The sequence below is a fragment of the Rattus norvegicus genome, chromosome 18 (genome assembly GCF_036323735.1).
Source record: "Rattus norvegicus strain BN/NHsdMcwi chromosome 18, GRCr8, whole genome shotgun sequence".
Lineage (NCBI taxonomy): Eukaryota > Metazoa > Chordata > Mammalia > Rodentia > Muridae > Rattus > Rattus norvegicus.
This window is the reverse complement of record NC_086036.1, coordinates 32,147,892-32,166,094: the sequence shown is the minus strand read 5'-3', so window position 1 is coordinate 32,166,094 and position 18,203 is coordinate 32,147,892. Positions and strand designations below refer to the sequence as shown.

Here is an 18,203-nt window from a genome sequence, read left to right as displayed (position 1 = left end):
TGTTCTCTAAGGGAGTTCTTCATGTCTTTCTTGAAGTCCTCCAGCATCATGATCAAATATGATTTTGAAAATAGATCTTGCTTTTCTGGTGTGTTTGGATATTCCATGTTTGTTTTGATGGGAGAATTGGGCTCCGATGGTGCCATGTAGTCTTGGTTTCTGTTGCTTGGGTTCCTGCGCTTGCCTCTCGCCATCAGATTATCTCTAGTGTTACTTTGTTCTGCTATTTCTCACAGTGGCTAGACTGTCCTATAAGCCTGTGTGTCAGGAGTGCTGTAGACCTGTTTTCCTCTCTTTCAGTCAGTAATGGGGACAGAGTGTTCTGCTTTCGGGCGTGTAGTTTTTCCTCTCTACAGGTCTTCAGCTGTTCCTGTGGGCCTGTGTCTTGAGTTCACCAGGCAGCTTTCTTTTTTTTTTTTTTTTTTTATTATCTTGAGTATTTCTTATATACATTTCAAGTGTTATTCCCTTTCCCGGTTTCCGGACAGACATCACCCTCCCCCCTCCCCTTCCTTGTGGGTGTTCCCCTCCCAAACCTCCCCCCATTGCCACCCTCCCTGCATAGTCTAGTTCACTGGGGGTTCAGTCTTAGCAGGACCCAGGGCTTCCCCTTCCACTGGTGCTCTTACTAGGATATTCATTGCTACCTATGGGGACAGAGTCCAGGGTCAGTCCATGTATAGTCTTTAGGTAGTGGCTTAGTCCCTGGAAGCTCTGGTTGCTTGACATTGTTGTACTTTTGTGGTCTCGAGCACCTTCAAGCTCTTCCAGTTCTTTCTCTGATTCCTTCAACGGGGGTCCTATTCTCAGTTCAGTGGTTTGCTGCTGGCATTCGCCTCTGTATTTGCTGTATTCTGGCTGTGTCTCTCAGGAGCGATCTACATCCGGCTCCTGTCGGTCTGCACTTCTTTGCTTCATCCATCTTGTCTAATTGGGTGGCTGTATATGTATGGGCCACATGTGGGGCAGGCTCTGAATGGGTGTTCCTTCAGTCTCTGTTTTAATCTTTGCCTCTCCCTTCCCTGCCAAGGGTATTCTTTTTCCTCATTTAAAGAAGGAGTGAAGCATTCACATTTTGATCATCCGTCTTGAGTTTCGTTTGTTCTAGGGATCTAGGGTAATTCAAGCATTTGGGTTAATAGCCACTTATCAATGAGTGCATACCATGTATGTCTTTCTGTGATTGGGTTAGCTCACTCAGGATGATATTTTCCAGTTCCAACCATTTGCCTACGAATTTCATAAACTCATTGTTTTTGATAGCTGAGTAATATTCCATTGTGTAGATGTACCACATTTTCTGTATCCATTCCTCTGTTGAAGGGCATCTGGGTTCTTTCCATTTTCTGGCTATTATAAATAAGGCTGCGATGAACATAGTGGAGCACGTGTCTCTTTTATATGTTGAGGCATCTTTTGGGTATATGCCCAAGAGAGGTATAACTGGATCCTCAGGCAGTTCAATGTCCAATTTTCTGAGGAACCTCCAGACTGATTTCCAGAATGGATTTACCAGTCTGCAATCCCACCAACAATGGAGGAGTGTTCCTCTTTCTCCACATCCTCGCCAGCATCTGCTGTCACCTGAATTTTTGATCTTAGCCAATCGCACTGGTGTGAGGTGAAATCTCAGGGTTGTTTTGATTTGCATTTCCCTTATGACTAAAGATGTTGAACATTTCTTTAGGTGTTTCTCAGCCATTCGGCATTCCTCAGCTGTGAATTCTTTGTTTAGCTCTGAACCCCATTTTTTAATAGGGTTATTTGTTTCCCTGCGGTCTAACTTCTTGAGTTCTTTGTATATTTTGGATATAAGGCCTCTATCTGTTGTAGGATTGGTAAAGATCTTTTCCCAATCTGTTGGTTGTCGTTTTGTCCTAACCACAGTGTCCTTTGCCTTACAGAAGCTTTGCAGTTTTATGAGATCCCATTTGTCGATTCTTGATCTTAGAGCATAAGCCATTGGTGTTTTGTTCAGGAAATTTTTTCCAGTGCCCATGTGTTCCAGATGCTTCCCTAGTTTTTCTTCTATTAGTTTGAGTGTGTCTGGTTTGATGTGGAGGTCCTTGATCCACTTGGACTTAAGCTTTGTACAGGGTGATAAGCATGGATCGATCTGCATTCTTCTACATGTTGCCCTCCAGTTGAACCAGCACCATTTGCTGAAAATGCTATCTTTTTTCCATTGGATGGTTTTGGCTCCTTTGTCAAAAATCAAGTGACCATAGGTGTGTGGGTTCATTTCTGGGTCTTCAATTCTATTCCATTGGTCTATCTGTCTGTCTCTGTACCAATACCATGCAGTTTTTATCACTATTGCTCTGTAATACTGCTTGAGTTCAGGGATAGTGATTCCCCTTGAAGTCCTTTTATTGTTGAGGATAGCTTTAGCTATCCTGGGTTTTTTGCTATTCCAGATGAATTTGCAAATTGTTCTGTCTAACTCTTTGAAGAATTGGATTGGTATTTTGATGGGGATTGCATTGAATCTGTAGATTGCTTTTGGTAAAATGGCCATTTTTACTATATTAATCCTGCCAATCCATGAGCATGGGAGATCTTTCCATCTTCTGAGGTCTTCTTCAATTTCTTTCCTCAGTGTCTTGAAGTTCTTATTGTACAGATTTTTTACTTGCTTGGTTAAAGTCACACCGAGGTACTTTATATTATTTGGGTCTATTATGAAGGGTGTCGTTTCCCTAATTTCTTTCTCGGCTTGTTTCTCTTTTGTATAGAGGAAGGCAACTGATTTATTTGAGTTAATTTTATACCCAGCCACTTTGCTGAAGTTGTTTATCAGCTTTAGTAGTTCTCTGGTGGAACTTTTGGGATCACTTAAATATACTATCATGTCATCTGCAAATAGTGATATTTTGACCTCTTCTTTTCCGATCTGTATCCCTTTGATCTCCTTTTGTTGTCTGATTGCTCTGGCTAGAACTTCAAGAACTATATTGAATAAGTAGGGAGAGAGTGGGCAGCCTTGTCTAGTCCCTGATTTTAGTGTGATTGCTTCAAGTTTCTCTCCATTTAGTTTAATGTTAGCAACTGGTTTGCTGTATATGGCTTTTACTATGTTTAGGTATGGGCCTTGAATTCCTATTCTTTCCAGGACTTTTATCATGAAGGGGTGTTGAATTTTGTCAATGCTTTCTCAGCATCTAAAGAAATGATCATGTGGTTCTGTTCTTTCAGTTTGTTTATATAATGGATCACGTTGATGGTTTTCCGTATATTAAACCATCCCTGCATGCCTGGGATGAAGCCTACTTGATCATGGTGGATGATTGTTTTGATGTGCTCTTGGATTCGGTTTGCCAGAATTTTATTGAGTATTTTTGCGTCGATATTCATAAGGGAAATTGGTCTGAAGTTCTCTTTCTTTGTTGTGTCTTTGTGTGGTTTAGGTATAAGAGTAATTGTGGCTTCGTAGAAGGAATTCGGTAGGGCTCCATCTGTTTCAATTTTGTGGAATAGTTTGGATAATATTGGTATGAGGTCTTCTATGAAGGTTTGATAGAATTCTGCACTAAACCCGTCTGGACCTGGGCTCTTTTTGGTTGGGAGACCTTTAATGACTGCTTCTGTTTCCTTAGGAGTTATGGGGTTGTTTAACTGGTTTATCTGTTCCTGATTTAACTTCGATACCTGGTATCTGTCTAGGAAATTGTCCATTTCCTGAAGATTTTCAAATTTTGTTGAATATAGGTTTTTATAGTAAGATCTGATGATTTTTTGAATTTCCTCTGAATCTGTAGTTATGTCTCCCTTTTCATTTCTGATTTTGTTAATTTGGACGCACTCTCTGTGTCCTCTCGTTAGTCTGGCTAAGGGTTTATCTATCTTGTTGATTTTCTCAAAAATCAACTTTTGGTTCTGTTGATTCTTTCTATGGTCCTTTTTGTTTCTACTTGGTTGATTTCAGCTCTGAGTTTGATTATTTCCTGCCTTCTGCTCCTCCTGGGTGTATTTGCTTCTTTTTGTTCTAGAGCTTTTAGGTGTGCTGTCAAGCTGCTGACATATGCTCTTTCCTGTTTCTTTCTGCAGGCACTCAGCGCTATGAGTTTTCCTCTTAGCACAGCTTTCATTGTGTCCCATAAGTTTGAGTATGTTGTATCTTCATTTTCATTAAATTCTAAAAAGTTTTTAATTTCTTTCTTTATTTCTTCCTTGACCAGGTTATCATTGAGTAGAGCATTGTTCAATTTCCACGTATATGTGGGCATTCTTCCCTTATTGTTATTGAAGACCAGTTTTAGGCCGTGGTGGTCCGATAGCACGCATGGGATTATTTCTATCTTTCTGTACCTGTTGAGGCCCGTTTTTTGACCAATTATATGGTCAATTTTGGAGAAAGTACCATGAGGAGCTGAGAAGAAGGTATATCCTTTTGCTTTAGGATAGAATGTTCTATAAATATCCGTTAAGTCCATTTGGCTCATGACTCTTCTTAGTCTGTTGACATCACTGTTTAATTTCTGTTTCCATGATCTGTCCATTGATGAGAGTGGGGTGTTGAAATCTCCCACTATTATTGTGTGAGGTGTAATGTGTGTTTTGAGCTTTAGTAAGGTTTCTTTTACATATGTAGGTGCCCTTGTATTTGGGGCATAGATATTTAGGATTGAGAGTTCATCTTGGTGGATTTTTCCTTTGATGAATATGAAGTGTCCTTCCTTATCTTTTTTGATGACTTTTAGTTGGAAATTGATTTTATTTGATATTAGAATGGCTACTCCAGCTTGCTTCTTCTGACCATTTGCTTGGAAAGTTGTTTTCCAGCCTTTCACTCTGAGGTAGTGTCTGTCTTTGTCTCTGAGGTGTGTTTCCTGTAGGCAGCAGAATGCAGGGTCCTCGTTGCGTATCCAGTTTGTTAATCTATGTCTTTTTATTGGGGAGTTGAGGCCATTGATATTGAGAGATATTAAGGAATAGTGATTATTGTTTCCCTTTATATTCATATTTGGATGTGAGGTTATGTTTGTGTGCTTTCATTCTCTTTGTTTTGTTGCCAAGACGATTAGTTTCTTGCTTCTTCTAGGGTATAGCTTGCCTCCTTATGTTGGGCTTTACCATTTATTATCCTTTGTAGTGCTGGATTTGTAGAAAGATATTGTGTAAATTTGGTTTTGTCATGGAATATCTTGGTTTCTCCATCAATGTTAATTGAGAGTTTTGCTGGATACAGTAACCTGGGCTGGCATTTGTGTTCTCTTAGGGTCTGTATGACATCAGTCCAGGATCTTCTGGCCTTCATAGTTTCTGGCGAGAAGTCTGGTGTAATTCTGATAGGTCTCCCTTTATATGTTACTTGACCTTTTTCCCTACTGCTTTTAATATTCTTTCTTTATTTTGTGCGTTTGGTGTTTTGACAATTATGTGACGATAGGTGTTTCTTTTCTGGTCCAATCTATTTGGAGTTCTGTAGGCTTCTTGTATGTCTATGGGTATCTCTTTTTTTAGGTTAGGGAAGTTTTCTTCTATGATTTTGTTGAAGATATTTACTGGTCCTTTGAGCTGGGAGTCTTCACTCTCTTCTATATCTATTATCCTTAGGTTTGATCTTCTCATTGAGTCCTGGATTTCCTGTATGTTTTGGACCAGTACCTTTTTCTGCTTTACATTATCTTTGACAGTTGAGTCAATGATGTCTATGGAATCTTCTGCTCCTGAGATTCTCTCTTCCATCTCTTGTATTCTGTTGGTGAAGCTTGTATCTACAGCTCCTTGTCTCTTCTTTTGGTTTTCTATATCCAGGGTTGTTTCCATGTGTTCTTTCTTGATTGCTTCTATTTCCATTTTTAATTCCTTCAACTGTTTGATTGTGTTTTCCTGGAATTCTTTCAGGGATTTTTGTGTCTCCTCTCTATGGGCTTCTACTTGTTTATTTATGTTTTCCTGGAATTCTTTCAGGGATTTTTGCGATTCTTTCAGGCATTTTTGCGATTCCTCTCTGTAGGCTTCTACTTGTTCTCTAAGGGAGTTCTTCATGTCTTTCTTGAAGTCCTCCAGCATCATGATCAAATATGATTTTGAAAATAGATCTTGCTTTTCTGGTGTGTTTGGATATTCCATGTTTGTTTTGATGGGAGAATTGGGCTCCGATGGTGCCATGTAGTCTTGGTTTCTGTTGCTTGGGTTCCTGCGCTTGCCTCTCGCCATCAGATTATCTCTAGTGTTACTTTGTTCTGCTATTTCTCACAGTGGCTAGACTGTCCTATAAGCCTGTGTGTCAGGAGTGCTGTAGACCTGTTTTCCTCTCTTTCAGTCAGTAATGGGGACAGAGTGTTCTGCTTTCGGGCGTGTAGTTTTTCCTCTCTACAGGTCTTCAGCTGTTCCTGTGGGCCTGTGTCTTGAGTTCACCAGGCAGCTTTCTTTTTTTTTTTTTTTTTTTTTATTATCTTGAGTATTTCTTATATACATTTCAAGTGTTATTCCCTTTCCCGGTTTCCGGACAGACATCACCCTCCCCCCTCCCCTTCCTTGTGGGTGTTCCCCTCCCAAACCTCCCCCCATTGCCACCCTCCCTGCATAGTCTAGTTCACTGGGGGTTCAGTCTTAGCAGGACCCAGGGCTTCCCCTTCCACTGGTGCTCTTACTAGGATATTCATTGCTACCTATGGGGACAGAGTCCAGGGTCAGTCCATGTATAGTCTTTAGGTAGTGGCTTAGTCCCTGGAAGCTCTGGTTGCTTGACATTGTTGTACTTTTGTGGTCTCGAGCACCTTCATGCTCTTCCAGTTCTTTCTCTGATTCCTTCAACGGGGGTCCTATTCTCAGTTCAGTGGTTTGCTGCTGGCATTCGCCTCTGTATTTGCTGTATTCTGGCTGTGTCTCTCAGGAGCGATCTACATCCGGCTCCTGTCGGTCTGCACTTCTTTGCTTCATCCATCTTGTCTAATTGGGTGGCTGTATATGTATGGGCCACATGTGGGGCAGGCTCTGAATGGGTGTTCCTTCAGTCTCTGTTTTAATCTTTGCCTCTCCCTTCCCTGCCAAGGGTATTCTTTTTCCTCATTTAAAGAAGGAGTGAAGCATTCACATTTTGATCATCCGTCTTGAGTTTCGTTTGTTCTAGGGATCTAGGGTAATTCAAGCATTTGGGTTAATAGCCACTTATCAATGAGTGCATACCATGTATGTCTTTCTGTGATTGGGTTAGCTCACTCAGGATGATATTTTCCAGTTCCAACCATTTGCCTACGAATTTCATAAACTCATTGTTTTTGATAGCTGAGTAATATTCCATTGTGTAGATGTACCACATTTTCTGTATCCATTCCTCTGTTGAAGGGCATCTGGGTTCTTTCCAGTTTCTGGCTATTATAAATAAGGCTGCGATGAACATAGTGGAGCACGTGTCCCTTTTATATGTTGAGGCATCTTTTGGGTATATGCCCAAGAGAGGTATGGCTGGATCCTCAGGCAGTTCAATGTCCAATTTTCTGAGGAACCTCCAGACTGATTTCCAGAATGGTTTTACCAGTCTGCATTCCCACCAACAATGGAGGAGTGTTCCTCTTTCTCCACATCCTCGCCAGCATCTGCTGTCACCTGAGTTTTTGATCTTAGCCATTCTCACTGGTGTGAGGTGAAATCTCAGGGTTGTTTTGATTTGCATTTCCCTTATGACTAAAGATGTTGAACATTTCTTTAGGTGTTTCTCAGCCATTTGGCATTCCTCAGCTGTGAATTCTTTGTTCAGCTCTGAACCCCATTTTTTAATAGGGTTATTTGTTTCCCTGCGGTCTAACTTCTTGAGTTCTTTGTATATTTTGGATATAAGGCCTCTATCTGTTATAGGATTGGTAAAGATCTTTTCCCAATCTGTTGGTTGTCGTTTTGTCCTAACCACAGTGTCCTTTGCCTTACAGAAGCTTTGCAGTTTTATGAGATCCCATTTGTCGATTCTTGATCTTAGAGCATAAGCCATTGGTGTTTTGTTCAGGAAATTTTTTCCAGTGCCCATGTGTTCCAGATGCTTCCCTAGTTTTTCTTCTATTAGTTTGAGTGTGTCTGGTTTGATGTGGAGGTCCTTGATCCACTTGGACTTAAGCTTTGTACAGGGTGATAAGCATGGATCGATCTGCATTCTTCTACATGTTGCCCTCCAGTTGAACCAGCACCATTTGCTGAAAATGCTATCTTTTTTCCATTGGATGGTTTTGGCTCCTTTGTCAAAAATCAAGTGACCATAGGTGTGTGGGTTCATTTCTGGGTCTTCAATTCTATTCCATTGGTCTATCTGTCTGTCTCTGTACCAATACCATGCAGTTTTTATCACTATTGCTCTGTAATACTGCTTGAGTTCAGGGATAGTGATTCCCCTTGAAGTCCTTTTATTGTTGAGGATAGCTTTAGCTATCCTGGGTTTTTTTGCTATTCCAGATGAATTTGCAAATTGTTCTGTCTAACTCTTTGAAGAATTGGATTGGTATTTTGATGGGGATTGCATTGAATCTGTAGATTGCTTTTGGTAAAATGGCCATTTTTACTATATTAATCCTGCCAATCCATGAGCATGGGAGATCTTTCCATCTTCTGAGGTCTTCTTCAATTTCTTTCCTCAGTGTCTTGAAGTTCTTATTGTACAGATTTTTTACTTGCTTGGTTAAAGTCACACCGAGGTACTTTATATTATTTGGGTCTATTATGAAGGGTGTCGTTTCCCTAATTTCTTTCTCGGCTTGTTTCTCTTTTGTATAGAGGAAGGCAACTGATTTATTTGAGTTAATTTTATACCCAGCCACTTTGCTGAAGTTGTTTATCAGCTTTAGTAGTTCTCTGGTGGAACTTTTGGGATCACTTAAATATACTATCATGTCGTCTGCAAATAGTGATATTTTGACCTCTTCTTTTCCGATCTGTATCCCCTTGATCTCCTTTTGTTGTCTGATTGCTCTGGCTAGAACTTCAAGAACTATATTGAATAAGTAGGGAGAGAGTGGGCAGCCTTGTCTAGTCCCTGATTTTAGTGGGATTGCTTCAAGTTTCTCTCCATTTAGTTTAATGTTAGCAACTGGTTTGCTGTATATGGCTTTTACTATGTTTAGGTATGGGCCTTGAATACCTATTCTTTCCAGGAGTTTTATCATGAAGGGGTGTTGAATTTTGTCAAATGCTTTCTCAGCATCTAAAGAAATGATCATGTGGTTCTGTTCTTTCAGTTTGTTTATATGATGGAACACGTTGATGGTTTTCCTTATATTAAACCATCCCTGCATGCCTGGGATGAAGCCTACTTGATCATGGTGGATGATTGTTTTGATGTGCTCTTGAATTCGGTTTGCCAGAATTTTATTGAGTATTTTTGCGTCGATATTCATAAGGGAAATTGGTCTGAAGTTCTCTTTCTTTGTTGGGTCTTTGTGTGGTTTAGGTATAAGAGTAATTGTGGCTTCATAGAAGGAATTCGGTAGGGCTCCATCTGTTTCAATTTTGTGGAATAGTTTGGATAATATTGGTATAAGGTCTTCTATGAAGGTTTGATAGAATTCTGCACTAAACCCGTCTGGACCTGGGCTCTTTTTGGTTGGGAGACCTTTAATGACTGCTTCTATTTCCTTAGGAGTTATGGGGTTGTTTAACTGGTTTATCTGTTCCTGATTTAACTTCGATACCTGGTATCTGTCTAGGAAATTGTCCATTTCCTGAAGATTTTCAAGTTTTGTTGAATATAGGTTTTTATAGTAAGATCTGATGATTTTTTGAATTTCCTCTGAATCTGTAGTTATGTCTCCCTTTTCATTTCTGATTTTGTTAATTTGGACGCACTCTCTGTGTCCTCTCGTTAGTCTGGCTAAGGGTTTATCTATCTTGTTGATTTTCTCAAAGAACCAACTTTTGGTTCTGTTGATTCTTTCTATGGTCCTTTTTGTTTCTACTTGGTTGATTTCAGCTCTGAGTTTGATTATTTCCTGCCTTCTGCTCCTCCTGGGTGTATTTGCTTCTTTTTGTTCTAGAGCTTTTAGGTGTGCTGTCAAGCTGCTGACATATGCTCTTTCCTGTTTCTTTCTGCAGGCACTCAGCGCTATGAGTTTTCCTCTTAGCACAGCTTTCATTGTGTCCCATAAGTTTGAGTATGTTGTATCTTCATTTTCATTAAATTCTAAAAAGTTTTTAATTTCTTTCTTTATTTCTTCCTTGACCAGGTTATCATTGAGTAGAGCATTGTTCAATTTCCACGTATATGTGGGCATTCTTCCCTTATTGTTATTGAAGACCAGTTTTAGGCCGTGGTGGTCCGATAGCACGCATGGGATTATTTCTATCTTTCTGTACCTGTTGAGGCCCGTTTTTTGACCAATTATATGGTCAATTTTGGAGAAAGTACCATGAGGAGCTGAGAAGAAGGTATATCCTTTTGCTTTAGGATAGAATGTTCTATAAATATCCGTTAAGTCCATTTGGCTCATGACTTCTCTTAGTCTGTCTACATCTCTGTTTAATTTCTGTTTCCATGATCTGTCCATTGATGAGAGTGGGGTGTTGAAATCTCCCACTATTATTGTGTGAGGTGTAATGTGTGTTTTGAGCTTTAGTAAGGTTTCTTTTACATATGTAGGTGCCCTTGTATTTGGGGCATAGATATTTAGGATTGAGAGTTCATCTTGGTGGATTTTTCCTTTGATGAATATGAAGTGTCCTTCCTTATCTTTTTTGATGACTTTTAGTTGAAAATTGATTTTATTTGATATTAGAATGGCTACTCCAGCTTGCTTCTTCTGACGATTTGCTTGGAAAATTGTTTTCCAGTTTTTCACTCTGAGGTAGTGTCTGTCTTTGTCTCTGAGGTGTGTTTCCTGTAGGCAGCAGAATGCAGGGTCCTCGTTGCGTATCCAGTTTGTTAATCTATGTCTTTTTATTGGGGAGTTGAGGCCATTGATATTGAGAGATATTAAGGAATAGTGATTATTGCTTCCCATTATATTCATATTTGGAAGTGAGGTTATGTTTGTGTGCTTTCATTCTCTTTGTTTTGTTGCCAAGATGATTAGTTTCTTGCTTCTAGGGTATAGCTTGCCTCCTTATGTTGGGCTTTACCCTTTATTATCCTTTGTAGTGCTGGACTTGTAGAAAGATATTGTGTAAATTTGGTTTTGTCATGGAATATCTTGGTTACTCCATCTATGTTAATTGAGAGTTTTGCAGGATACAGTAACCTGGGCTGGCATTTGTGTTCTCTTAGGGTCTGTATGACATCTGTCCAGGATCTTCTGGCCTTCATAGTTTCTGGCGAAAAGTCTGGTGTGATTCTGATAGGTCTGCCTTTATATGTTACTTGACCTTTTTCCCTTACTGCTTTTAATATTCTTTCTTTATTTTGTGCGTTTGGTGTTTTGACAATTATGTGACGGGAGGTGTTTCTTTTCTGGTCCAATCTATTTGGAGTTCTGTAGGCTTCTTGTATGCCTATGGGTATCTCTTTTTTTAGGTTAGGGAAGTTTTCTTCTATGATTTTGTTGAAGATATTTACTGGTCCTTTGAGCTGGGAGTCTTCACTCTCTTCTATACCTATTATCCTTAGGTTTGATCTTCTCATTGAGTCCTGGATTTCCTGTATGTTTTGGACCAGTACCTTTTTCCGCTTTACATTATCTTTGACAGTTGAGTCAATGATTTCTATGGAATCTTCTGCTCCCGAGATTCTCTCTTCCATCTCTTGAATTCTGTTTGTGAAGCTTGTATCTACAGCTCCTTGTCTTTTCTTTTGATTTTCTATGTCCAGGGTTGTTTCCATGTGTTCTTTCTTGATTGCTTCTATTTCCATTTTTAATTCCTTCAACTGTTTGATTGTGTTTTCCTGGAATTCTTTCAGGGATTTTTGCGATTCCTCTCTGTAGGCTTCTACTTGTTCTCTAAGGGAGTTCTTTATGTCTTTCTTGAAGTCCTCCAGCATCATGATCAAATATGATTTTGAAACTAGGTCTTGCTTTTCTGGTGTGTTTGGATATTCCGTGTTTGCTTTGGTGGGAGAATTGGGCTCCGATGATGCCATGTAGTCTTGGTTTCTGTTGCTTGGGTTCCTGCGCTTGCCTCTCGCCATCAGATTATCTCTAGTGTTACTTTGTTCTGCTATTTCTGACAGTGGCTAGACTGTCCTATAACCTGTGTGTCAGGAGTGCTGTAGACCTGTTTTCCTGTTTTCTTTCAGCCAGTTATGGGGACAGAGTGTTCTGCTTTCGGGCGTGTAGTTTTTCCTCTCTACAGGTCTTCAGCTGTTCCTGTGGGCCTGTGTCTTGAGTTCACCAGGCAGGTTTCTTGCAGGGGAAAAGTTGGTCCTACCTGTGGTTCCAAGGCTCAAGTTTGCTCGTGGGGTACTGCCTAAGTCCTCTCCGCTGTGGCAGCAACCGGGAAAATCTGTGCCGCTCCTTCCGGGAGCCTCCGTGCACCAGGGTTTCAGATGGCGTTTGGTGTTTTCCTCTGGCGCCTGGATGTGCACAGAGTGCAGTCTCTTCTGGTTTCCCAGGCGTGTCCGCCTCTCTGAAGGTTCAGCTCTCCCTCCCACGGGATTTGGTTGCAGAGAACTGTTTATCCGGTCTGTTTCCTTCAGGTTCCGGCAGTGTCTCAGACGCAGGGGTCCTGCCGCTCCCGGGCCTTCCCCTATGGGAACCCAGAGGCCTTATACTGTTGCCTCTTGGGCCAGGGATGTGGGCAGGGGTGGGCAGTGTTGGTGGTCTCCTCCGCTCTGCAGCCTCAGGAGTGCCCACCTGATCAGGCGGTGAGGTCTCTCTCCCACGGGGTTTGGGAGCAGAGAGCTGCTGCGGTCCGGGATCCGCTGGTGTGGGACTTCCGGTAAACACAGGAAGTGCCCGGCCTTAGAGGAATTTTGCCTCTGTGTGTCCTGAGTTCACCAGGCAGGTTTCTTGCAGGGGAAAAGTTGGTCCTACCTGCAGTTCCAAGGCTCAAGTTTGCTCGTGGGGTACTGCCTAAGTCCTCTCTGCTGTGGCAGCAACCGGGAATATCTGCGCTGCTCTTTCCAGGAGCCTCCGTGCACCAGGGTTCCAGATGGCGTTTGGTGTTTTCCTCTGGCGCCTGGATGTGCACAGAGTGCAGTCTCTTCTGGTTTCCCAGGCGTGTCCGCCTCTCTGAAGGTTCAGCTCTCCCTCCCACGGGATTTGGGTGCAGAGAACTGTTTATCCGGTCTGTTTCCTTCAGGTTCCGGCAGTGTCTCAGGCGCAGGGGTCCTGCCGCTCCCGGGCCCTCCCCTACGGGAACCCAGAGGCCTTATACAGTTGCCTCTTGGGCCAGGGATGTGGGCAGGGGTGGGCAGTGTTGGTGGTCTCCTCCGCTCTGCAGCCTCAGGAGTGCCCACTTGATCAGGCGGTGAGGTCTCTCTCCCACGGGGTTTGGGAGCAGAGAGCTGCTGCGGTCCGGGATCCGCCGGTGTGGGACTTCCGGTAAACACAGGAAGTGCCCGGCCTCAGAGGAATTTTGCCTCTGTGTGTCCTGAGTTCACCAGGCAGGTTTCTTGCAGGGGAAAAGTTGGTCCTACCTGCAGTTCCAAGGCTCAAGTTTGCTCGTGGGGTACTGCCTAAGTCCTCTCCGCTGTGGCAGCAACCGGGAAGATCTGCGCTGCTCTTTCCGGGAGCCTCCGTGCACCAGGGTTCCAGATGGCGTTTGGTGTTTTCCTCTGGCGCCTGGATGTGCACAGAGTGCAGTCTCTTCTGGTTTCCCAGGCGTGTCTGCCTCTCTGAAGGTTCAGCTCTCCCTCCCACGGGATTTGGGTGCAGAGAACTGTTTATCCGGTCTGTTTCCTTCAGGTTCCGGCAGTGTCTCAGGCGCAGGGGTCCTGCCGCTCCCGGGCCCTCCCCTACGGGAACCCAGAGGCCTTATACAGTTGCCTCTTGGGCCAGGGATGTGGGCAGGGGTGGGCAGTGTTGGTGGTCTCCTCCGCTCTGCAGCCTCAGGAGTGCCCACCTGATCAGGCGGTGAGGTCTCTCTCCCACGGGGTTTGGGAGCAGAGAGCTGCTGCGGTCCGGGATCCGCCGGTGTCGCAGCTTTCTTGCAGCAGAAAATTTGGTCTTACCTGTGGTCCCGAGGCTCAAGTTCGCTCGTGGGGTGCTGCCCAGGGGCTCTCTGCAGCGGCAGCAACCAGGAAGACCTGTGCCGCCCCTTCCGGGAGCTTCAGTGCACCAGGGTTCCAGATGGTCTTTGGCTTTTTCCTCTGGCGTCCGAGATGTGTGTGCAGGGAGCAGTCTCTTCTGGTTTCCCAGGCTTGTCTGCCTCTCTGAAGGTTTAGCTCTCCCTCCCACGGGATTTGGGTGCAGAGAACTGTTTATCCGGTCTGTTTCTTTCAGGTTCCGGCGGTGTCTCAGGCCGGTGTCCTGCCGCTCCTGGGCCCTCCCCCACGGGAGCCCAGAGGCCTTATACAGTTTCCTCTTGGGCCAGGGATGTGGGCAGGGGTGAGCAGTGTTGGTGGTCTCTTCCGCTCTGCAGCCTCAGGAGTGCCCACCTGACCAGGCGGTCGGGTCTCTCTCTCACCGGGTCTGGGAGCAGAGAGCTGCTGCGGGCCGGGATCCGCGGGTGTGGGACTTCCGGTAAACACAGAACGTGCCCGGTCCTAGAGAAATTCTGCTTCCGTGTGTCCCAAGCTCACCAGGCAGCTTTCTTGCAGCAGAAAATTTGGTCTTACCTGTGGTCCCGAGGCTCAGGTTCGCTCGTGGGGTGCTGCCCAGGGGCTCTCTGCAGCGGCAGCAACCAGGAAGACCTGTGCCGCCCCTTCCGGGAGCTTCAGTGCACCAGTGATGTGTACCAGTTTTTACGGGCCCAGGGACCACTGGACTACGACTGATCTTTCAAAGTAAAAGTAAATAACCCCACAATTTCATATGCGATCACCTGAACTAGCAGTTGTTTGCTTTGTTTAAACAGAGTCTCTTTGTGTAGTCTTGGCTGATTTGAAGCTCATTATGTAGACCAATCTAGCAGTTCTTATACACTTTCTTGGTAAAAAAAATCATGACTTCTATTATTAGGTCTATAATGTAGCATTGTATTTAAGCTATGTTCACAGTATACAAATCATATTAATGAATTAGGGATTGGGTAATAGACTCAATGGAACTAAACACTAAGGCATTTTGAATGTAAAGGACAAGTTATTGTTTATGTAATAAATACTTTTACTTTTTGGTATTGTGATTAATATATAAAGAGCACAAAGAGCCATGATAAATACATGAAGGCTTGACTGGAATAAAATGTAGAATGATTGATTGGTGAAATGCTACCAATAATTCACTGATTGAGTTAATAGTGGGTGGAAGAGGTAGGTGTGTAAGACCAGTTGAAACTCACTGGGTTAATATTGAGATGAAAGTCGCAATCTTCGGGCTCAGAGTATAATTCTTCTGTGAAATCCTTCATAATTGTAATCAGAGAGTCCAAACAATGTAGATGGTGGACTATTAGCCAAGTTCCTGTATATTTACATGCTGTTTGAATGCAGTTCACTGATAGCTACTATCATTACTGCTCTGTGGCTAGCAGATGAGTAAGCACTTAACAATTTGAGCTCTACCTGGCTTGAGCAAATAGAGCTCAATATGTATGCTGCATGAAGATCATAGTAAAAAATGTATGCCATTATTTCTGCTAAATGATTTTAAATAGGAGTAATTCCTAATTCATATAGGAATAGGCCCCTTCTGTTATTATGGGGGTCTGGGATGGGATTGTGAGGGAGATGCTGAGTGTTGGGGGCTGAATTGGGATGGGGACTCTTCAGCAACTGAGGGCCTCTCTCTTGCTCTCAGTATCCTTGCTGGGCTGGGGTGCATGGTCCAGGGATTCTTACTCCTTGGAGGCCATGTAGGCCATGTAGGCCATGAGGTCCACCACCCTGTTGCTATTGCCATATTCATTGTCATACCAGGAAATGAGCTTTACAAAGTTGTCATTGAGAGGAATACCAGCCCCAGCATCAAAGGTGGAAGAGTGGGAGTTGCTGTTGAAGTCACAGGAGACAACCTGGTCCTCAGTGTAGCCCAGGGTGCCCTTTAGTGGGTCCTCTGATGCCTGCTTCACCACCTTCTTGATGTCATCATACTTCACAGGTTTCTCCAGGAGGCATGTCAGATCCACAACAGATACATTGAGGGTAGGAACATGGAAGGCCATGCCAGTGAGCTTCCCATTCATCTCTGGGATGATCTTGCCCACAGCCTTGGCAGCACCAGTGGATGCAGGGATGATGTTCTGGGCTGCCCCAAGGCCATCACAGCACAGCTTCCCAGAGGGGCCATCCACAGTCTTCTGAGTGGCAGTGATGGCATGGACTATGGCCATGAGCCCTTCCACAATGCCAAAGTTGTCATGAGTGACCTTGGCCAGGGGGACTAAGCAGTTGGTGATGCAGGACGCATTGCTGACAATCTTAAGGGATTATCCTATTTCTAGTGGTTCACACCATCACAAACATGAGGGCATTGGCCTAAGGGATGGAGATGATGACCCTTTTGGCCCCAACCTTCAAGTGATCCCCAGCCTTCTCCACGGTGGTGAAGATGCCAGTAGACTCTATGGCATACTCAGCACCAGCGTCACCCCACTTGATGTTAGCGGGATCTCGCTCCTGAAAGATGGTGATGGGCTTCCCATTGATGACAAGCTTCCCATTCTCAGCCTTGACTGTGCCATTGAACTTGCCATGGGTAGAGTCATACTGGAACATGTAGACCATGTAGTTGAGGTCAATGAAGAGGTCACTGATACCAACAGTGTCCATTTTGCTAGATGCAGAGCAGAGGGCAGCCCTGGTAACCAGGCGCCCAATACTGCCAAATCTGTTCACACCAATTTTAACCATCTTGTCTATGAGAAGATGCTGTCTCTGGAACAGGGAGGAGCAGAGAACCTAGATAATTGTTAAGTGAAGACTGCCTAATGATATTTTTTAATAAAATCCATCATGCAATCTATTCATAAGAAAACAGTTGATCACCGAGGGTTTATGCCTAATGTTGATGTACTAAAATTGTTTTTAGCGAAAATCAATGCCGCAAGTACTGGGAGATGTCCAACGAAGTTATAAAATAAAATATATAGTCTTGTGTCTGGTTCTGCTGCTTGATTGGGTAGTAATTAGGATTAGTATAGCTTAGGTAAGGTTGTAAATTAGGAGTAGTTTAATGGCAATAAATGTTATGATGAGAGATGTATGAAGTAAAATTAATATTTGATTCAAAGTTTCTTCAGATTCTTTGGATAGGCGCAAAGGGCTTGTTATATGTATTCATTGATAGAGAAAGGAAAGTGAAAAATACTATTAGTGAAAACTTTAAGCTATTTCCATTATAGTGATTAGGAAGACAGCACTGTGAAGCTAATTATTAAGCTACAGGAAATAGAAGGAACTCAGGTTACAGAGGTCTTTGAGTATTCTGCCTTTATGGAAGATTCATTAGTTCTTCTATTTGGTGCCTTGTTAGCTCACTCTTTTCTAGGAGAAAAATGACTCTATGTTACCTTGGTAGATGACGGGCAGAAATGAATTCCATGAGATCTGCAAACATATATGTAACTTGTTGTTCAGAAACAGAAAATAAATGTTCAAACCTTAGGTTCTGGAGTTATGCAGGTCTGCAATGGACATGGCCTCCCTGGATGTTATCTGTGTGATCTCAGGCAAACATCATCTGTATTATAGTTCATTCAGTCAAAGAGGAATAAGAGTTAAACCTTCTTGATTACCACAGGAAGATGGCTACGTGATTGATGGTAAGAGCCAACAAATATAGTTACAGGATATGAGTTGTCTGGATAAAAATTAAAAAGAAAATTATGAATAGAATGTGCTAGGCGAGACAGGATAGTGAGCTCTCAGAGATACAAACTTCTCATGTCTTCAAAGTCTCGTGGGGGCATTTAAAAATGATAAATATCCTACCTCAAGTCCAATCATCTAATCACATTGAGAACAGTTTGCAAAGGTTGAAGCTTATCCTTACTATTTTTATGAGTATTTTTCATTTGTCCAATTAATTCTTCTGTCCTTGTTGAGCCTCCATTCCCACTAAATAGCAAACATATACATAAACAACCTCTAGCATTTCATTTTTATGTATTTATTTATTTACTTATTTATTCAGTATATGTGAGTACACTGTAGCTGTCTTCAGACACACCAGAAAAGGGCATCTGATCCGATTACAGATGGTTGTGAACCACCATGTGGTGGCTGAAATTTGAACTCAAGACCT

General features: G+C 42.9%; 1 pseudogene; it reads right to left on the bottom strand.

Moving 5' to 3' along the window:
• Positions 1-15,795: 15,795 nt before the first annotated feature.
• Positions 15,796-16,810, bottom strand: LOC108348849 (glyceraldehyde-3-phosphate dehydrogenase pseudogene; annotated as a pseudogene).
• Between the last annotated feature and the right edge of the window lie 1,393 nt (positions 16,811-18,203).